At 39.4% G+C, this 22,473-nt stretch overlaps 1 protein-coding gene across 2 annotated transcripts in view; it reads right to left on the bottom strand.

The window, feature by feature from the left end:
• Positions 1–22,473, bottom strand: part of Fgf12 (fibroblast growth factor 12) — a 246,887-nt gene that overhangs the window by 176,583 nt on the left and 47,831 nt on the right. The window lies entirely within an intron of this gene.

The raw sequence follows: 22,473 nt of genomic DNA, 5'->3' as shown, positions 1-22,473 counted from the left end.
GGCTTGCCTCTGCAACACCACTAATTACTCATACAAGCTCCAGTGAGGTATGTGACTCAACCGGAACAAAAATGCTAGATTAGAAGGACTGTAAGGGCCTACATGGATTGGAATGTCTAGAATCTCTGTTCCTCAAAATAAACACATGAAATACAGCAGGTTATCTTTCTAATGAATAACTTGCAACAATAACCTCTCAATAATGAAAGCAGCCATTCTTCCTAAGTAACAGTAAAATATTAACTTTGAAACATGACAGACCATGTCTTCTTGCTGTAATCCTGGAAAAGTCTTGAGCATAAACAGTGAACACAATCATGGACTAACATGGAGCAACAGTGGGGAGAATTTACTCTTGATATTTTGAATCTTTGCCTGGAAATGAAGATATACTGATAAACGATGTGGTGGTTTGAATGAGAGTGGCCCCTATAGATCCATATATGTGTATTTTTGATCCCAAATAGGTGGACTGATTGCTTGGGGAAGGGTTAGGAGGTGTGGCCTACTGGAAGAAGAGTGGTGTGTCACTGGGGATGGACTTTGAATTTCCAAAAGACCATGCCAGGCCCAGTCTCACTCACTCCACCTCCTGCTGGTGGATCAGATATGAGCCCACAGCTACTGCTCTAATGCCAGGTCTACCTGATAGGTGCTCTGCTTCCTGCCATGGTGGCAGTGGACACACACTCTGAAACTGTGAAAGAGGCCCCTGTTAAAAGCTTTCTTTTATAAGTTGCCTTAGCCACGGTGTATCTTTACAGCAATAGAACAGTAACTAAGACAAAGTGGACAGGCAATTTATAGATAGTTTGAGCAACACAGATATATATCATAGCTAAACAAAAGTGGACTATATAAAATATTAAAAATTAAGTTGGCAAGTTGATTTTTAAAACCTAAAATAAGGCAGGAATATTGTCATCTTTATGTGTTCAAGTTGCCTATAACCCAAAATACTAAGCCAATATGTTCACCCAGAAAAAGGCAAATACATGGACCAGAAAAGACAAAGACTGGAACTATGCTCCTTCTAGTAATGTCTTGTTAGAAAGTATATGTCATGGCCCTGGCTTTAGTAGAAAATATGACCCTGAAAATACATGCATCACACACAGGAGGGAAGCAACCACCCACCTAGTTAGACTCTGTAGATGGCATTACAGGGAGGTACTAAATATCTCATGGCTACATTTGTAAAAGAATCCCTTGCAGTTCTCTTTAATAAACTGACTAGCAGAGCTCATACACACTATCTACATACAAAATTCCTTCAGTTCTGATACTAAGTTTAATAGAGTTTGCCCATAAATTAACCCAATTGCTTCCACCTGGGTTTTCTTCTGCTTAAGACAGTAAGCTATCTGTACACACAGCACAAACACAAACATGCATAGTGTTTAGATTTCAGCCACATGTTTAGTTACACTTGCAGAGGATCAAGCCTTAGACTACAGGCTTCCTGTAGCAGGACTGGATATTCCTAGTTGCTGACACTGGCTATGTCTCTGCCTCCTTAAGACTTATTTCTCATTTGTCATGGAAGTGTAGACTACAATAGTTGCTTAAGGATTAATCATTGGTTCAGTTTAGAGCTGAGCTAATTTTAGTTCTTCCTATAGGCTCAACATTGATCTTGCACATTTTAAATTGCTTAAGATATATAAGAGAGTCTGCTTAAGGAGAGAAAGTCAAGACATATAGAGTAACTTAATACAGTGTAAAATATATGTCTATAATCAAATGAATAGATACTTCTTCGTATATAGTTTGTATGTTGTGGAAGGAAATGTCTCACACAGAACACAAGACTGAAGCTGACACTTAGGAAAACAGAAGGGTGGGTTCATGCTTTCGAGAAATGAGAAAGCACAACAGGTCAATAAACAAGCCTCCTTTTAATGATAGAGATTTGGATTTTACCAAAAGGACAGGAGACGAGGGGCACACAAAGACTAGAGCAACAACACAGATTAAAAGATAGAGACTTTTGAAGGTGGATGTTTCTAGAACAGCCACTCAGAGTGTTATGGTTTTGAGCTCCATGTACCCTGCCCTCCATGCATTGGTTGGTTTCCTATCTGTAAAGTGGGCGTAACAATACAGTGCACAAGTCTATATAAAAAAAAAATGCACCATGCTCTTAGAAGTGTTTCACAAATAGAGTTATTTAGCATTAATAGTAAATATTCTCCTTTGTGTATGTGGATGACTGACAGGCATGGATACACACACACCACAGTATGCATGTGGAGGCCAGAGGGCACCCCCAGGTGTCTGTGCTCATCTTCCACCTTATTTTGAGGCAGGGTCTCTGGGTTGTTCCCAGCTATGTATACCAGACTATGTGGCCTGCTTACACGTTTTATCTCCACCTCCCATCTCACCACGATAGCCCTGGGATTACTCTCACACCATCACACCCAGCTTTATATGGTTTCCAGGGACTCACATGTCCTCACTCATGTCCTCACATTTGTACTCCAAGATCTTTATTCACTGGGCCATCTCCCTAGCCCAGTATTTATTAATTCTCATAAGTTATGATCTGACATATATAAAAAAATATTTCCTTAGTAATTTTATTAGTTTAGACTCAGGGCCCTGCTTAATGCTTCAAAAGACGACATTTCATATCTGTGCATTTGTGAGATGCTTATAAACTCACAAACTGCATTTGATCCTAAACCATAAATGGAATGAGGAATTTCTGGCAGAATCGAGATTGCATCAATTTTTAGGGCAAACTAATTAAGAGAGGTAACTGAGGTGGCTGTAACCCGAAAGAGGATTTGTATGTAGCGCACTGATATAGTGAGTTGTCTGTCTAAAACCTGTATTTCTTCTTTGTACCATTTTAACTTTAATTTCCAAGGATATCTGGTCTTATCTTCTCACAAACTAATCTGTATCTTAGCTGATTTTCCTACATGTAACATGGTCAGAGGTAGCTATTACGGACTCACTGTTTGACACGGGCAGACATCCTGATGTGCTTGAAGAACCCTTCCCAAAGACTCAAGAAGGTTTCCTTTACTGCCTCTTCTCAACATTTTGTCTTCTTGCTGTTTTGATGGGGAGGAGTGTGGTACCTGAATCATCTCAGACTTGAAAACAAAAGCTACTCCCAAGTGAGTGATGGCAGATGCGTGGAAGAAGCAGAACCCCATAGAGTTCTGAGAGTGTGGCAGCGGTCCAGTGCTCAATTACTAAACCTCAAGTTTAGGAGAGAAACCAGCCCTTATTGTTTAAGTCTATGTAATGAGAAACCTTCGCTAATCCTGACAGAGATTGCTAATGAAAGCAGAGTTAGTGTGTAAAGTGCTTATGTTCTCTAAATAAAAGCATCAAACTAAATGATGGTTCTCTTTTTTTTTTCAATTCATTTATTTAGCTCATAAATAAAGTCATGCACAATTATGATACACAATTTTAAATGGAGTGTGCTGGATGTCTCTACAATTTTGTTTAAATGATGGTTCTTGAGAGAAGGAAAGGAAAAAGAGACAGAGAATAATGACCCCCTAAGGAAGAGACTTCTCTGTCAAAGGCTGGAAGCATGGATGATGCAGCTGAATTGGAAGGGAAAAGCCATTCTAAATCTTCTCATCCTCAAGGGGCTTAAGGAAAGCACAAACACGGGTGAGGGAGGCACACAAACTAGAAAGTCCTCTATAAACCACAAGGTGGTAATGGCTTTGAGGTGGAATGCTTCTGGAGACTTAACCTTCACCAAAAAGATTCAGTAACAACTTTAAAAAAAGACTTTTCAGTGTTAAGAACTAAAAAAAAAAAAAAATCTATTCATCTGGGCTAGGAGATGAAGCTCAGCCCTTGAGTACTGCTTTGGTAGTACTCAGGAGTTAGTTCCCAGCACCCAAGTCAGGCAATCCAAAACCACCTTAAGTCCAGCTCAGAGGATTCCACAACTTTTCCTACCACCTAGGGAACATGAACACGTGTGCATGTGTGGGCACACATGCACACACACACACACACACACACACACACACACACACACACACAGACACACACAAACATACACACAAATAACAATGAAATAAATGTTTTAAAAAGTCAATTTTCTCCAGAAAGAGTATGGGATAGGTAGGGTGTTAGTGGGGGGCAGGGGAGGAGGGGAGGGAGAGGGAACTGGGATCAACATGTAAAACAATCTTGCTCCTAATTTAAATCAAAAGTTGAGGGAAAAAGTCAATTTTCTTAGGAAAGGTCTTCATCTTGCCCCCTAAAATCTCAGAAAGTGGTGAGAGCCTTACTTCTGCCTATCTAGAGTGGATGCTGGATCACAGCAGCCCTTCCCACTGGGTGAGAATTAATACTGAATGTGATCTTCATCCATAAGCCATAAGTAATGAGGCTATTGGACTGCACCCCATTCTTCACCTTCATAGCATCTGCTCATGCCATTTCTTGCTCAAAACCTCTAGTGTTTCCTCTGTCCCCATCTCTTACAACCTGACACCATCTTTCATTTATACCTTATCACCTGTCATCCACTCCATCTACCATAACTAGCAAAATATAGCTTTTTGCCATTTCCTAACTTGCTGGTTTTTAGCTAGAATTGATTTTGTATTCTTTTATATTTGATCTCTTCATAGAAAGACTGTCTTCCCACTTGTAAATATAGATAATTCTTTTCATTTGATTTTTAAAGGTGTGTGTATGTCTCTCTCTCTCTCTCTCTCTCTCTCTCTCTCTCTCTTTCTGCGTGTGTGTGTGTGTGTGTGTCATTGTGACTGTGTGAATGCACATTATGTGTGTGCAATTGCACACAGCAGCCCTAAAGAGGGTGTCAGATCACCGGGATCGAGAGTTATAGGTGGCAATGAGTTGCTAGGACATGAGTGCTAGGAACTGAACTTGGGTCCTCTGAAAGAGGACCAATCCATCTCACCAGCCCCATCTTTTCATCCTTCAAGCTCCAAAATTTAACTCCACCGGAGTCCTGCAGAAGCCCATCAGAGATAGTAGATCCCTTTCCTCCATGATGCATGTTGTAAATGAGCCTTAGAATTACTTGTTTACCTATCTACCTCCATTCTTGCGTGCAAATCTCTTGAGGGCACTGCTGCAAAGTTTTGCCTGGTAACAAACATGGTCACCATTCGTGTTCTTTATAAGTGGTTAAATAGGTTAAATATAAGTCTACAGAATTTTGTCAATACCCTAAAAAAATGCACTTGATTTAGAACTCTCTATTACTTTCATCAAGATCTATGTTGCACTTACAATATGCCAAATGCCCTCATGTACAGGGGATGAGTACTAGTGAGTCCAACAGATATACTCCCCGGTGAGGACACATCCTCTGGAAGTCCTTCACGAGGCTTTCTTTCACGTGAAGGCACTGGAAAATTTTATTGCCATTCATGTGGCCTAACATGGAACCTTGGTCTAAGAAGCTGCTATTCAACATTTGCTGAATAAATAAACTCATCAGAATGCTCTGGCTTGCTTATTCATATCCTTTCTAGGTCATATTTCCATAATTGACTATGCAAGAAAATCGAAGTTAATATTTACAGCACATGAAATACATCTGAATATGGACCCTAACGGAAAAGAGAAACCTCAGGCATCCTGAGATGTGGACACAGAATGCAGGGGCTTCTGGGAGAGAACATCTGTGTGGTGTGCATCAGTAGATTTCAGGGTTTGCAGAGTGCTGAAAGGTTGGAAGGAATGAAAAGGAAGGGGATGGTTTGCAGAATCTGTTCTTATCAAGGTATTATAGGTTGTTATGATTGGTTTCATGTCAACTTGCCATAAAGAAAATCACCTATACAGGGAGCCTCAACTGAAGAGCTGTACCCATTGCCTTGAACCATTTGGGAAGCTCCTACTGTGGGCTACATCACTTGCAGCAACTCAGATAAAAGGGCATGGCAGAGGGAAGATCATTTGACCTTTCCTCGATCTAGCTTCCTTTTTGCCTCCAGGTTGGGGCTGCTGATTCCTTCCCTATATCAGAAGCATTTTATTTCCAAGCTTTCCTTGTAGACTAAAGCAGTTCTCCGGGAAGCTTCTAGGCTCCTAGCACAGGATTGCAATTACTGAGACACCCAGACTTGTAGAAAGAGCTGCTGTGGGTTGTTATCTCCAGGGAGAGCTATCATGGGACTTCACAGACTGTGGAGGCACTCAGCCTCTAGGAACACATTATTACAGAGTCTAAGTACACAGGTATGATTCTGCTGTGATTGTTACTTTAAAAATTGCTTGGTTTCACACACACACACACACACACACACACACACACACACACACACACACACACACACACACACACTTTGGGTTTTGCTCCTCTACAGTATCTTGACTAACACACACATCTTTCAAAATGATTTTGGAATAGAAAAATGCCCTTTTATAAAATATGATGCTACTTTCAGTTTAATTTCTAGCTGAGCATTATATACATCAAGTGACAAGAAGGTAACAATGAATCCAAACCATATAAACAAAATAGATGAGATTCAGCCAATGAAGTTACAAACAAGAAAGAGGGTAAATGAAGAGGAAGTTAGAAGAAAAAAGCACCCCCCTAAAAACTCTCCTCTGAGAGGCACAAATTCAGTGCACTCACAGATAACATTTTAAACATCATCTTAGTTACATTTTGTGCGTGCATGCTTGTGTGTGGAAGTGTATGCTCAGAAGAGAGTCTAAAGGAATTGTTTCTATCTGTGTCAGAGATGGGGTCAAGGGATTGAATTTGGTTGTCAAGCTTTGTAGCAGATATTTTTACCCACTGAGCCATCTCACTGACCCCATAAATAAGTTTTAAGGACAAAGTTCCTTGTTGCTTGTAATAGTGAACTGCTATAAGAAATTACAATTTCATTTCAAATTCCTGCTTGAAAATTTTGGGTGGACAGTGAGAAAAAAAATCTTATAAGTCATTAGTATCTAAATGGGAGACACTGACAGAGAATGAAGATATTTAAAGCTAATTTTTTCTAGATTTTGAGCTGTTTTCATTAAGGAATTTTGTTAAAATATGAGTAACATCCTACGACAACAAAGCCTTAACCTAAAAGCAAGCAGATACTCAGTTGTTTTCCCTCTCAATCCTAAAGACTATTGAAATATTTATAATTGTAATATTTACAATAATATTTGTAAGCCACTTGACTGGTATTTCCTTAGTCATGAAATTAATATTTGTCTTTAGTACTTAGTTTATTTATCAGTCACTAATGTCAATTCTGCAACCTTTTTCTGTTCTCCATACTAAAATGCCATTGTTAAATGTTCAGTAAAAAAAGCATTGAAGGTTTCTATGTTTCAATGCAAACATGAGTATATAAATTATGAGAGAATGAGTAAGAGAATAAGTAAGAATGCTTACTTATCCAAACTGATTATGGATCCCTTATCCCCATCCTACAGTACTCTGCACACAGCACCTATCTCGAACCTTTTTCAAGTTTGCATGCGTGTCTCTATAAGCTTGGTGTCTTCAAGAGTATCAAATAGATGGATCATTTACTTGTCAAAGACCTTTCAGAACAGTTGCATTCTGCTAAACTACTCTAGCTATGGTTAATGTAAATTTTCATGGGTAAGGCTTTGTTGTAGGCATAAATGGTTAATGTAAGTTGGTTGGGTAAGGCTTTGCTATATGCATAAATGGAGAGCTTCATCTCTGAAATTCAGCTGTTTTAGCAATTGTCTTTGAAAAGCTATTAAATGGTGAAACTGTCACTTTTTCCTTTTGTGTTATCCAGAGTTCCTTGCACAATCGCAGAACGAATAATTGTATTTTACTCTTTAAAGTAGCATTTCTTAGATAAATTGAGAGAAAAATCAGATTAGCCCTATTCTTTTAGTTTTCAAGTGAGGAGCACAAGATAAGGATGGACTACTAGTCCATGGGTGCGCGTTCTGATATTACTCTTACACCTATCGGCTTTGAGACCATGGTGACGAGGATTCTTTTCTGCTTGCACTGTAGAGTTCACTGGACTTTGATGAAGATACATTAAAATAATAAAATAATAAAATAGAAACAAACTGGACCTCAGGCTCCCAAGGTAAAACATGAAGCATCATTAGTTGTTCTTCCATCTCTAAATCTGGAGCTTTGGAGACGAGAGGGCTGGATGATGGCTGCCCCATGTTTCAACTTGGCTTTCTTAAAATGTCATGGGATAGGGAGAAGCTGTGCATTTCATCGTATACAAATGCAGATTCCGGAAGCACAAACAATATATACTCTAAATAAAATCATACATAAGACAGCAGAGCCAAATGCTTCCGAACGGTGTGCTGACTCAATGCATTCAGTCTGGTGCCCTGCTTTATAAACAACTGGCCAAATAATCTCACTGGCTGATTTAGTCTCCCCGCAGAATTTGTTGACTTATGGAACTGATTAGTGGTCTGGGGCTTAGAGACAGAGATTTTTCTTCTAAGCGCTCCCTGACAGCACAGACTGTGGATTTTCAGCCCGGTGAAAATGAGTGGCATGGTGATCTCTTGCTTTGACAAAAGCTAACCAATATGTACACCTGAGTTCTAAGAGAGGGCTTCCCTTTGGTTTTTAATGATGAGATTACCTCTCCATGATACCTCAGAGATGCTGAAAATGCCCCGCATAATTAACAAGTCAATTCAACGTGAGTTTTTTTTTTTTCCCTTTAGGATGAAAAATGAAGCACATCACTATTGATAATGGAAGCAAATGCCTGTCATCACTCATCCTCTGCAGCCAATTTGTCTTACACAGAAGATGTGTCTCCTGGCCTGTTTGGAGAATTCAATGAACGGTACAGGTGTCGGTCCCCAAGATCAATGGGCAAGGCAAAGCAGCCAAGAAACCTTTGCACAGTGTAGAACTTTTACAATTATAACTCCCACAAATCTTCCACTCAGTGCTGCAGCTGATAGTGATATTATTTCCCGTTAGTCTTGTTCGCTGATGTGGTGTGTATATTCCAGACACCAAGCAAGCTATGTGTAATGAAGTGGTGGAAAGAAATATGTGTCACCTTTGTCATTGTGGCACTTAGTTTGAAATATGAAAAGAAATTCCAGGTGTGTTCCATGGGGTCATATTTTTATAGAGTAGAAAATCAAAATACAAAAATATGGTTTTGCCAGAGTCATAATGGTAGCCAACAAATGTCCTGAGACTAAGTCCTGATGGCTACAAGATGATATTGCTGTTCAGAAATAAGAGGTGCATGAAGTAATTAGAATCCAAGTACTTGCAAAGATAGAGTGAGAAAAAGAAACTAATGGTGGTCCAACTTGGAAGCCTGAGACACAATTTTCTGGGCACCTGAAATGTTCCAGCAAGAAAATATGAACCTTCAGTTCTCAGATGCAATCACACAGATAAAGTACAAGACAACTTGAGAAAACTAGTTTAGACGTTCTAGACCTAGACTGTGAACCTCAATAACATAATTTACCATGCAAAAGTCCATACCTGTCTCACTCTAAAACTATTAGGAGTGTCCATAGAAATAAATGCAATGTGGTAACCCTTTTGAGAAATGGAGGATTAAAGGGGGTTTGAAACTAAAATGCTGATCTCTTCCCTATTAGTTCTCTACATGAAAGCTCTACTTTGAGTCCTCTCTAGAGGATAGCTAGAATGTTTCCACAGCACTGCGCTCAGACCTAGCTGGCCTGCAATTACTGAGTAACTTTCAGTGACTCTGTTTCCCTCCACAGCAACTTACACTCCTCTAAACTAAACGTAATTCCAGACATCCTGAAACACCGCCTGGCAACTCCCCTGCTTGATCTCTTTCCAAACTGGTCAACTCATTTTTCTCCAACATGACAGGAGCTTTCTCTGCCAAGTGATTGCCTGCTTCCTTATCTGAAACTCAATTTTTCTAATCTCAGCCTATGTGTCCCGCTCCTATTCTTCAAGATTCAATTTAAAACTAGCATGGCTTTGGGGGATCTCTGATATCTGAAATCTCCAGATACATCTGATCACTCAATGGTGCCAGAGGTATCTTACATCAAGTTTGTTTTACATGAAGGTACAAACTCCTCTCCTGCTTGGCGAACCAGAAGGAGTAGCATCAAATTTCTTTTTGTAGCTCCATAACTAGAAGATTTTGGCCCTTGGTATATTGGGTAGAGATGAAAGTGGGGTGTCCATATGACAGCCATAGTAACAGTCCATCTCTGTGTGGTGTGAAGCAACACCAGAGAAAGGTATCTGTTTCAGGCAAACTGAATGTTGTGGGAATTTAGTAGAGCTAGCTGGGCACACAGGAGGGTCAATTGTTCTACAGACCCATCATTCCCAGCTTCATAACCTACTTTTAAACTAAAATATTGGAAAAATATTTCCAAGAGAAAATACAATGCTATCCCTGTATTTAAAGCCAATTAAGTACAATAAATGGATACAAGAGACTAAGGTTTCAGCAAGCTCCCTGGAATGTTGATGCTTCTCACACCTTACCAGCCACTGGGCATCATCTCCATCCATTGGAGCTCTGTGGAAAGGCAAAATGTGGAACCTTACCCAAGATTCCTGGAATCCAAATGCACATCTTCACCAATCCCTTTGTAGTTGTAACTACACACTGGAGGTTGGGGTAGCGCTTTACCACAGTAATCTACTCAGAGTGCAAACTTGGTGTAGAAGTCACAATCCCAAGTCTGGACCCAACCTTCTAATCAGAATCAGAGTGGGAACCTGGTATAGATGTGTCCACCATCACCACACTCCAAGCTGCCCCAACTTTCTGATCAGAAACTCTGGGATAGACTGAGCAGTGTCATCTTTGAAACACCAGGAATCCTTATTGTATGGACATGATGAAGAATGAATCACTGTTCTTAAAAATGTAACTTCTCTTTATTTGAGATGGATCTCAGACTCACCAGGTAGCTAGATGACCTTGGATTTCTGATCCTCCTCTCTCCACTTACAAATTGCTAAGATTATTGGCATGTGCCACCAAACCTTGTTTTTTGTGTTGGTGGGGACAATTCACAGGGCTTCCTGCATGGCTATGAATATACTCTACTAACTTTGCTTCATGCCCAATTCCATAATCTAGGTTCTTTCTAAGGAGCATTGGTTACAAAGTTCTAACCTTAGAGATTTTGATCCTATTATTGTAGATAATGCATGCTGTGATAGCATCCTTCAAGAGCATTAAAATATATGACAGGACAGGAGCTATGTGTGTTTGCAGAGGAAATGTTGGTATTTCCCCGCCCAAATCATCAGTCATCAAGGACCAAGAAGTGGTCAATCCAACTTCCCCAAAGTAGAACCCTACATTGCAATGAAGTTCCAAATACCATTATCTATCCATTTCCTTGGAACTAAACCATTCCCTCCAGGAGAAAGAAACCACCTAAGACTCAAGAAGCTATAAACCTGTATGCAGCTCAGGAAACACGTGAAACCTGTAAGACCCAAGAAGTTCAGAAAGTCACAGATTCACAAGCTTGTGCCACAAAGTTATGTAAGCAGTAAACAATTGGAGAGAGGACACTCTTCAGTGGAGATGCCTATAAAGTGATCAAGGAGCTTCCTGGGCACAGCCTTTGTGAATTATTATTCATTATTGGGTGTCCTCCTTTGATGTACTCCTTGATGAGTCAATCTTGCCCCCCTCTGAATAAACCCCTGCCCCATGCTCCTGTAAGTAACCACAATAAATTCAATAAGCTAGAGTTGGGTGGAATACTTTGGCTTCTATCAATGGTTATCAGCATTTGTTAACATTTCCCCCAAGAAAAGCCATGCAATGCCCAATTAAATTAAGCTTCAAAGACTTTCCCAATAATGAGAAGGTTAATTCTAAGGCCTAGAGGCTAATGAATAACTTTGTACACAATTACTCAAGGCTATCCTCAAGTCCTCCATTTCTCCTGAAATTACTCTCGATTACACTTTGATAGACATTGGTTTCTCTAAACAGGAGAAACCTAGGCCATTTCCTTCCATGAGTGGACATGTCATATATTTGATATTAATGTCAACCCTAACTACACACACACACACACACACACACACACACACACACACACACACACACACACACACATACACACACACACAAGCAGAAACGTTGGCGTCTGGGTGCTAACCTTTCCAGGTTCATACAACTGGCAAATGGAGAGATACCTATGACTTCAGGTATCACCACAGTTCCTATGGGTTTTCTCCAGTGCTGTGTCTGGAGTATGGAAAATGAGCCTAAGTGCATAGAGAAGAAACAATAAAAGTGATGCTCTCATGGTTCCTAAAAGAAGAGGTAGCAGGTAAAAGTGCTGCAGAATAGTTTGAAAGCTTCCACCGAAATACTGTGGAGTGTGTTTAATAATTACCCCTGTGTAGATAGATGTAAGGTGACATGGATAGGTATTCCATATTCCATTGCAATGTCAGGGAAAGCAGTTTATGAAGAGCAGCAGCACTAGCTCTCAGCTGAAGGCCTGCTCAGTACCACTGTATATGGGAGGCTAGAAAATATGTGAAAATGTATGTACCCACAAACATACACATCCCACACACATCAAGCTTCCCTAGTCAGATATATGGAATAGGAAAACGGGTCTAATGTCTTTAAAATTGCCGTATAATGGTTTACTACTTTCAAGCAATACTTTAATTAAAAATTAAACATATTGAGGGAAAAATCCTCAAGTTTAATGTTTACCCTGTCTAAGAAAGAACATCATAATATTTATCAGTCAGTTACATTCCCTTCTTAATGTTTGGTAAGTGTTGTTATAGAGATATGTACACATGATGTAAGGAAATGTTTCCTATGAATGGAGGGATGTTTACCAGGAAAGAGACACTGGAGCTGCAGTGCAGACTGGGTTAAGGACACTGAGTTCAAATCCTGAGCCTGGTTTTTAATATCAGCATAGCCATGGGAATAATTATTTATAATTTTCCTGTGCCTCGGTTTATTCAAAATAGGAAGAGTTGCAGCTCCTGCTCTTATGTTTCTCTAAGATATAAGCAAAATTTATAAAAATTTCCATACATGTACTAAACACTTAGAAAATGCTCAGTAAACATTAACTACTATGATAGACTGATCCCAAACCTATGGGTTAAAAAATAGTTCTTGGGGCCCAGGAACTGGCTTAGTGGTTAAAGGCACTTGCTGCCAAGAGTGATGATCTGAGGTCAATCTCTGGAACTCACAGTAGAAGGTGAAAATCAACTCCCCCCAAAAAGAACCTTTTGACCTCCACATGCCATGTGCATATCTACACACAAACATGCATAAAATAAATAAATGTAAAAATATTAATGAAATCGTACTTGGCACAGCATTTTATTTTTCTGACTCCCCCACTGATGATATATAATCCCTCCTTTAAATTTCATATCAATATGCCCTGAAAACACCAGTTCACAAGAGTATGCATTCAGTATTTGTCCCTATTCCTTTATTTAGTTGGTGACTATGAATACATAACTAAACCAGCCACTTACCCATAAACTCTACTGCCAGGAGTTAAGCACAGAGCAGATCCATAGTAACTGCCAAGGCATAATTATACAGAGAGAGGACCCAAGCTATGCCCCAGGAGTAGTCAGGAGGCTGCACACACAGTAAATGCATCAGCTACAACTGTATAAATTAGAGATGCAGTTTGTTTGGAAGGGAAAGCAGACTTTTTGGTTAAAGAAACCACAAAGGGGGGGTATTGTCAAAACAAAAGAACAACAGCCTTGCTTTAAGTGATGTCATACACTCAAAGAGTCTAGACAAGTATGTATGGAGAAGAATATGTGGTCTGTATGGGACATGTTTTAGTAGTGTCAGTAGACAATAAAGTCAGTTTATTGAATAAGGGGTTCTAGAAAATGAAAAAAAAATTGGGTATCCAAAAGAGACTATTAATCACAGAGACTGAAATTTATCTAGATAAACCAGAAAAAGAAAAGAGTGAAACCCACAGATTAGAGAGAATAAAGATGAGGAAAATGAGTGTCTATTCTAGGGCCTTCAGGTGGAACAAAGCTGCTGTGTTTGAGAAATAAGGTCAACTTTAGGAGGACAGAGAACCAGTGGAGAAGACAGAGCAGCAGACTAACTTATATTAAATTTAACCAGTCAAAATTCAGTTTTCTTCTTAGTGATGTGTGGAAGGAAGGAAGGAAGGAAGGAAGGAAGGAAGGAAGGAAGGAAGGAAGGAAGGAAAGAAAGAAGGAACGAAGGAAAGTAGAGCATCGAGTTTATGCCTTGACTGGGTCTCCGGCCATGGAGGAGGGGGAACCTTGGGGAAAGGATCCACTAGGAAACAAACAACTACAGAAGTCAAAGATGAGAAAAGGTTGATTCAGGCTTGTGTACTTATTGACATAAGACAAGGAGAGGAAGCACATGCGTGCCTGTGGTTTGGTATCTTAGAACATGTTCGTTGCCTGCTAGAAGAACAAATAATTTAGTAGTCCTCGAACAGAGTAATGCAGATGCAGCTAGCCCTTGAGTGTAATATGATCTGTGCAGCTGTAAATAGACGCATAGAGAGAGAGAGAGAGAGAGAGAGAGAAAGAGAGAGAGAGAGACACACAGACACAGACACACACAGCAGATGAAGTGAGGATTTTGTGGCAGGAGGCAGTTGCTGAGCATGAGTGGAGCTGGTGGACCATAGACAGAGTATATGGGCTGAAAGAGGTACTGATGTGAGTAGGGTCCTCATGAGATGCCTTAGTTCTTTAATGTCACTGTGACTAAATAACTTGACAAAAGCAATTTATGGAAGAAACGGTTTATTCTGGTGCATAGTTTCAGGGCCCATCATAACAGGGTGATCAAGCAGCCAGAGCTTCAAGCAGCTGGTCATATCACATGCATAGTCAGGAAGCAGCAAGGGCTGAACACAAGCTGCTGCTCAGTTTCCTTTCTCCATTTATACTCTAGGAGCCCAGCCAGGGGAATGGCACCACCCACAGCTGGTGGGTCTTGTTACCTCAATTAACATAATCAACATAATTCCGAATATGCTTGACCAGAGGCCCATCTCCTGGGTAATTTTAGATCCTTTCAAGTAGATGCTATTAACCCTCCTACCAAAGTGAGTAAGACTGACAATCTTCCAAGCAAACAGAATCAGGGTGTGTAAAAACTCAAAAGCATAAAACTATGTACTACATAGGTTTGCTTACACTAGTAAGTCATTTCTGTCCAGAGTTGAGCTGGAAGATATATTTCTACAAAATCCCCACTAAGGCTGTTGATGCAGGTGAGGTGCTCCACATCTTCTGAACTATTTCAATACTCTCCAGTGTAAACACATCAAACTGTTTTGTACAACAGCAGCCACTGTGAAGAATTCTACTTCTGCTAAACAGCCACTGTCTGTGAGCTGCTTGCAAGCCAGCACCTCCCCCCCACCAATCCAAGCAAACAAAACGGGCTCTTTAGCTCTAATGACAAGCTAATAATAATGGATGAGAGCTTTTAGAGTTACTGTGTTCTAGGTACTGTTTGAAACACTTTTCATAAATTGTCTCATCTGACTGATGCAAAACCCCTGAGATCTAATGGCCAGTATACTCTCATTTAAAGAAACAATAAATTAAAGACACGGAGAAGTTAAATACTGGCCCCAAGGCACACAAGTCACATTAAGCCCAGATCCTGGGTAGAAGGGTGCTCTTTGGGTCTTTACACTACTCTCGACAATATGATACACTGATTTGCAAACTGATGATTTCATATCTGCTTATAATATACTTCACAGGGAAAAAAGGTGAAGCAATAAAAAAAATCACTAAGCACACATTTATTTCTGCACAAAAAGGAAAGGAAGGAAGCATCAAGGGTTTATGAGGTTATCTGTCCCTCTCATCTGTTACAACCCCGGATCATATGAATGGAAGAAAGTTTATATGTTTGGCACAAGGCCAAACATTAAGTTATCTCATGAAGCCAAGCAAACACTAAATGTAACTTAGTCCTCACCAGCTTTTAGGACTCCACTTAGTTACGTAGTTTTTAAAAGATTCTAAACCAATGTATGCCACCTATAAATACATTATAAACAGTGGGAGAGCGATTTGACAAAAGCACAATTTCAACCAGCTCGTGTTTTCCTTTTCTGAACAAGCAATTACACTGGGCGAGAGTCTCTCCACCAAAAAGAACATCTGATCAAGAATAAAGCAAAAGATACAGGTCACAAGAGTCAAAGGGGTTATTCCTTGTGACATCTGTAAAATGCTAAACTATTCAAGGAAATAAATGGATCATGTTGAAGCTTTCCACGAATATTATTTGGAGGCCATGTTATTAACTTCAAGATATGCATTTCTAATTAACACCAGAACTACCTTCTTCATCCCCAAATCAGATTGCAAAGTTTTTTTTTTTCCTTTCTAAAAAAAAAGCACCCAATGGAATAAATGAATTCACAAGTTAAGGGCGACAGCTAATTGTGCTACTGAGAGGAAATAGCATGAGGAATGACAGCCCTGCATGCGCCTAAGTGCTGCGTGGTGGGATAAAAGCTTTGCTTGGGGATACCTGCAGGATAATGCGTCCACTTACTTCTCTTTGAACTCAACCTACAGGTATAATTTCACAAGAAATAATTACATAGTCTTAAAATACAGATGGCTCTAGAAAACAAAATTAGACATGGCATAGCTTTTCTGTCATGAACACTAACAAATGTGCCCAAGCAGGTGAAAGAGGAAGAAGGTCTGGGCCAAGAAGGCCCATCATTAGGGAGAGCGAATGTCTTCATAGCTTTTGGAGGCATCTATATGTGTGTACTTATAACTAGATACACAATTCCCTTGACAATTTTCCCCAAGCAACCATTTGGTTCTTATTTCTGTTCATAGTTGAGCAGGATGAGCTCCTGCTGGCTTTGGCTGTGTCTATATGCTTGTGACTGGTGGTATCAAAACATCATATGCTTAGTATTGTATAGAAAACATAACTGGGTGACTAACTTCTTACATTTACAATTAGATTTCTAAAACTCAGATATAGGCCATTCTAAGATACGATTCTTTACACTAAAATCATAGTAAGGTTAATAATTTATGAGATCTAATAAACTATAATTGCATTTATGATAGACAGGAATATGAAATATTAAAATTCAGAATTAAGGGATACAAATTAATTGTATGTTAGCTGTAAAAAAATGAAACATGCATTACTAAAACAAAAAGACTGAACTTTTCAATTTACAAATGAGTAGGATTTATGTGTGTGAGTGTATGTATGTGTGTGTATGCATATGTGTGAGAATGTGTATGTATGTGTATGTGTGTGTGTTACTGGGGTCTGAGTCTAGGGCCTCCAATGTGCTAAGCAATTGCTCCATGATCTTCCCACTCTCTTCATCTCTCTTCTGACTTCATGTTTGTAAACAGGGTTTCACTGAATTTCCCAGGTTTGTCTTAAACTTAGTAGTTCAAATAGGCCCTAAAATTGTGATCCTTCTGTCTCATCCTTCCTAGTATAGGCCTGTGTCACTAAGTTTGGAGGGAATGAGTAGTTTTGTTTTGTTTTTTAGAGGGGTTGGGGGAGGAAAGAGTATAAAGCCATGTTTAAAGTAGAATAGAATAGAATAGAAAGGCAATACAAAAATGTTCAAAGATAAGAAATTGGGCAAAAACATTGTGCAACACAAATAACAAAGATGATATTATGTAGATTTAATTTACATAAGATAAAAATGATAAATGCCTTTTTCACAGAGTATCATAAAGAAATGTAACACAAAAGTATTACAAGGTTCATATGGCATACAATGAAGTGTTCAGCCTAACCCAACCAAAAAAAAAAATCAAAAATAAAGTTTATGTCTTAAAGTGGCCAACACACACACACACACACACACACACACACACACACACACACACACACGTACGTACATACGTACGTACGTGCCAGCCTCACTATGTAGCCCCAGCTAGTTAGTTATGTAAAGCTAGTCAGCACTACAGATGTGTGCACACACTGCCGCTTCCACCTTGTATATGGGTTCTGAGGATGGAAACACAGGTCTTCAAGCTGTCATGGCAACAGCTTTGCCCACCAAGTCACCTCTTTAGCCCACAAGTGTCTAAACCACTCCAACTAAATTTGTATTAATATGAAAAATCTTCCAAATATATATTCTGAATTTAAAAGATAAGGTAGTAAGTGAACAGAAAAGCAAATCAGGAACAGCTAGAAAGAACATAGGAAAAATGTGCCTAGAATGTGGCCAGGTGGGGGGAAGGGTGGTCTGGAAAGAACACCTCTTTGATGGTGTCACTGCCTTCCCTTCAAGAAATATCAGAAGCACATCCATGTTTGAACAAATTTGGGTGTAACAACTCCAAAGCAAGCACCAGAGCTGTACACAATGGCAGAACTTCAGAGTCTGACCAAAAAGACAGGGAAAATAGACTGGAGTTTCGCTGTGGTAGGTGAAAACTGGATTTCCCTTAACCTGTGTGTTCTAAAGGAGTTGGGGTGGGAGTAATTTTTATGTTAAACATGAAACTGAGATCTAGAGATACCTCACAATTAACACAAGTGATAGCTATGCAGTTCCCTGCCTCAGTTTTTAAGTGTGGCCTTCCCAATTCTGTTGTTTATCTTAGTAAGTCTTCACTAGAGGCTTTGCTTGATGAAATAGCAAGCAGTGACACTCACCAGCCAAGGATTTGAAAAGTGGCCCTTCTGTCATTTCTACTGCATCCTTGTTTTGTCTATGGTCAAACATGAGTCCTGAGTGGGTTTTTGCTTTCATCTTCATCCATGCCAACATTTGGGTCCTTGCGTGATTGTGCCTGTGAAATGTTTTTTAAGCCACCTTCAACCGTACAGCAAGGCCCGCTAGGTACAGGGTGACCCTTGCTGTTCCTCAAATGTTTTATCAGCTGCACTCTCTATTGCACCTTTATAATCCTGTCCCATGTGCTTGTATTTCCTTCCCAAAACAATGCTGAAAAGGGCTGAAGGAGACTCCGGGGCCACCTCACTTCAAGACTACTCAGAGACCTTTTGTTTCTTCATGCTACACAGAGGGGCTTTCCATGGCCCTCTCCCCTCAACCCAGGTGGGTACAGCATGGACCCCCACTCTCCAGTCTGACGATGACACTAACTTAGCATGCAGTCCCTCTCCACAGGCAGAGGACATGCATGTATTTTTTTTCCCAGCCAAATGAGAGCAATGTATTTGGTTACAATATCATCATCATTTTCTTTCCAGCATTTTTTAAGCTCTTCAAATGTATCTCCTATGATAACATATAGAACAGAATAATGAGATGTTAAATTTTATGTAAAATATTCCTATTAATACCCTCCAAACTGCAATTGTCTTTTTTTTTGTAGCAGTGTTCCAACACAGTCCTGCATCTTTGTTATCATTACATTTGTAGCGATTCTTATCTGCCATTGCAGAAAAAAAAAAAAAAACCCATTTGCTTTGTACTCAATTACGTATAATTAGTCTTTTCTCCATGAACAAAAGAGCAGGTGTCTATCAGATCTCCGAAGATGCTGTGGTAAAGTTGGTTTGGACCTAATGAACCAAATAAAACATTTCTGTCAGATGCTTATAGTAACAAGAGGGCTTTTTTTTTCTTCTTTTTCAAACAATCAACTGCTTTTACTCTCCACCCACACAAAGTGGAGAAAGAAAAGGCATGTTAACAACTTGAAAGGCTTATAATTTTTCTATTAAAAACATGAGCGGAATTTAAATATCTCTCTGGCATTGTTTAGTCTTCATCTCCACTTATGGAAAAGATATAAATTTATTACTTCACTTAAAACTTCTTTTATTAATATCTGGGGTGGGAGAGGGTCAGGGAAATGTTCATTAACTGACATATAAATGTTGTAACCAGTACATAGCATTGTACATGTGTCTATTCTCCCAGCTTTGATCATTGTTCTGATGTTACATGGAACAATAGTATCTGAGAAAGCTCAGAGAGTACAAAGGTGTTTGCTACACTAATCTAATTTTTCTAAAGTCTAGAATCATTTCAAAAAACAAAGGTAGGGCTGGAGCAGTAACTCAGTGGTTAAAAGCACTATTGCTCTTCAGAGGATCTGGATTCCATCCCCATCACCCAGATATAGCTAACAGTTTTCTGTGACTCTAGTCCCAAGGAATTCAACACCCTCCTTTGGCTTCTGGGAACATTGCATACATGTGGTTCACAGACATACACACAGGCAAAACACCCATACACACAAAACAATTCAATAAAAATTATAAACAAATAAAAGGTAAACATTATGTAGATGGGAAGCAATTTAGTCAACCACGGAAAGCCTGTTTACAAGACCCACCCATCCACCCATCCATCCATCCATCCAGTTCCCAGCAAATGTCTACTATGCACAATAGACCATTTTGTAAATACAATCAAGGATCAAAACAAAACTTCTTCACATAGGACCTTACCTTCTGGTAAATGGGATTTTAAAAGGAAAAAAATAACAAAACCTATACATTGCATGGTCACAGAACTTAAAAGTAAGAGTAAAATGGTTACACGTTTGGATCTAAACTAGCACCCAGAAGCCCATGTGTTTAAGGTGTAATCTACTATGTGGCATCGTGGGGTACCCTTAATACACACATGATTTAGATAAAGCAAGTAAGTGTATTTATTACCTGTACAAGCCTCAGAGCCACAATAAAATGGATGACAGAATATAATATGTATATGATAATGCTCTGATTTATACAAAATCTTGAAATATGCCAAACAATATAAAGAGTGCTTTAAGCATATAATTAAGCAGAAAAGGTTGTTTTCAAAACCGTATGTGTGTGCTGGGTGGTGGCAGCACATACCTATCCCAGCACTTGGGAGGCAGAGGTAGGCAGGTCTCTGTGACTTTGAGGCCATCGTGGCCTACAAAGCTACACAGAGAAACCCTGTCTAAAAAAAAAATTGTATGTGTAATGTACATTATGTTGGTAACTGTCACATGTTGTTGGAGCTCACTAAGGAGCTGGCTCTAGAAGTGAGATCTTTGCCCAATCTCAGAGACCACACATGTTGATCTCAAAGTGTCCTTCAAGTCCCTTGGCCGGAATAGGCTGTCCCCTTCTAACTCTGAGAGGGAAGAGAGAGAACAAGGCCATCCAAGAGTGTGAGCATCATGTCCTTGAGAAGACTTAGAAGGTGATCAGTTCCAACAGAGGTTATTATTCTTTAGCCCGTATTGTAAAAGCTCCTGTAGTGGGAAGGAGATACCAGTTCATTCTTGGGCAATCCATCCCTGGAGTGAAACTCAATCCAGAACTCAAGTTTACTGTCTCAACCTCCCAGTTTCTGTGGGATATTGTGAGCTGCTGATTTGATTATCTCATCTCTATATGTTTCTATTTAATACTGTTTGGTTTTTTTTTAATTTTTCCTTAGTTTATTCTTTATGATTGAGAATTTCATACAAGTATACAAAGAAATGTCATATATCTAACCCCAGTTTCTCTCCCCAACTACTTCCATATCCCCACTCACCAACATGTATCCCTCCCAATTTCCTTTTTTCTCTCTTTCATTTGGAAGCCTCAAGCAAGGGCACCCTCTGTGATGCCATACACTTACTCTTCCTAGAACCCCAAGTGACTGCCTCAATGAAGCCTTCCCAGTTTATTTCTGCTGTATGTTTTGATATTTTGAGATATATATGCACATATATTTCTGTTTGTCTATCTAGATAACTATCACTTGCTACTTATTCTTTTACTTTGGATTACTATATAGTAAATATACTCACTCACTCAAAACCAAATGTATGGTTATAGTAGATCACTACTAAATAAGCAAAGTCAAATTTGGGGAAGCTATTATGCCTGATAATCAAGGAAAGCAGAATTTCTTATTGAACAAAAGGTTCAGATGTATTGAAATTTTAAATTAACTTTTATGCTGGTCCAAATGAATTTACATTAATCTTTGGATTTTACACTCTTAAGTTATTTTGATAATAATTTATCAGAAGTATTCACAGTAGGTCATCTTAACTTCAAAACGATGTTATCAATTTCTGAGTTTAAACCAGTTCTGTTAGCTTTTGTTAGAACACATCATTGGCCATCCTCAATGTGTGTGGTACATATGTATCAGGTATTCTGGTGCCATGTTTTTGTTGTATGCCTGAAGTATATGTGCATACATGTATGAATGTATGTAGAGCTAAGCATGGATTCAGACATGTGATGGACCTAGCCTCAGAGGAGATCACTTTCTACTATTTTTTTCTGGCAACTGATGGGGGATGCCCTTCTGTGTATGTTTATCTTATTGGTTGTTGAATAAAGCACTGTTCAGCCAATGAGGCAGCAAGTTAGGCTGGACTAGGAGTCAAGGAGGATTCTGGGAAATGTAGTAAAGTCTTGTGATACAGGCAGGCAGATTCAGAATGTGAGCAGGAACAAGCAGGAAGTTGCTCTCTTCCTCCTCGTGTCTGTGGAGTCGCCATGTGACCACCAGGAAGACAGG

Source organism: Cricetulus griseus, chromosome 4 (assembly GCF_003668045.3).
Source record: "Cricetulus griseus strain 17A/GY chromosome 4, alternate assembly CriGri-PICRH-1.0, whole genome shotgun sequence".
NCBI classification, from domain to species: domain Eukaryota; kingdom Metazoa; phylum Chordata; class Mammalia; order Rodentia; family Cricetidae; genus Cricetulus; species Cricetulus griseus.
This window is presented reverse-complemented; position numbering and strand designations above follow the sequence as displayed.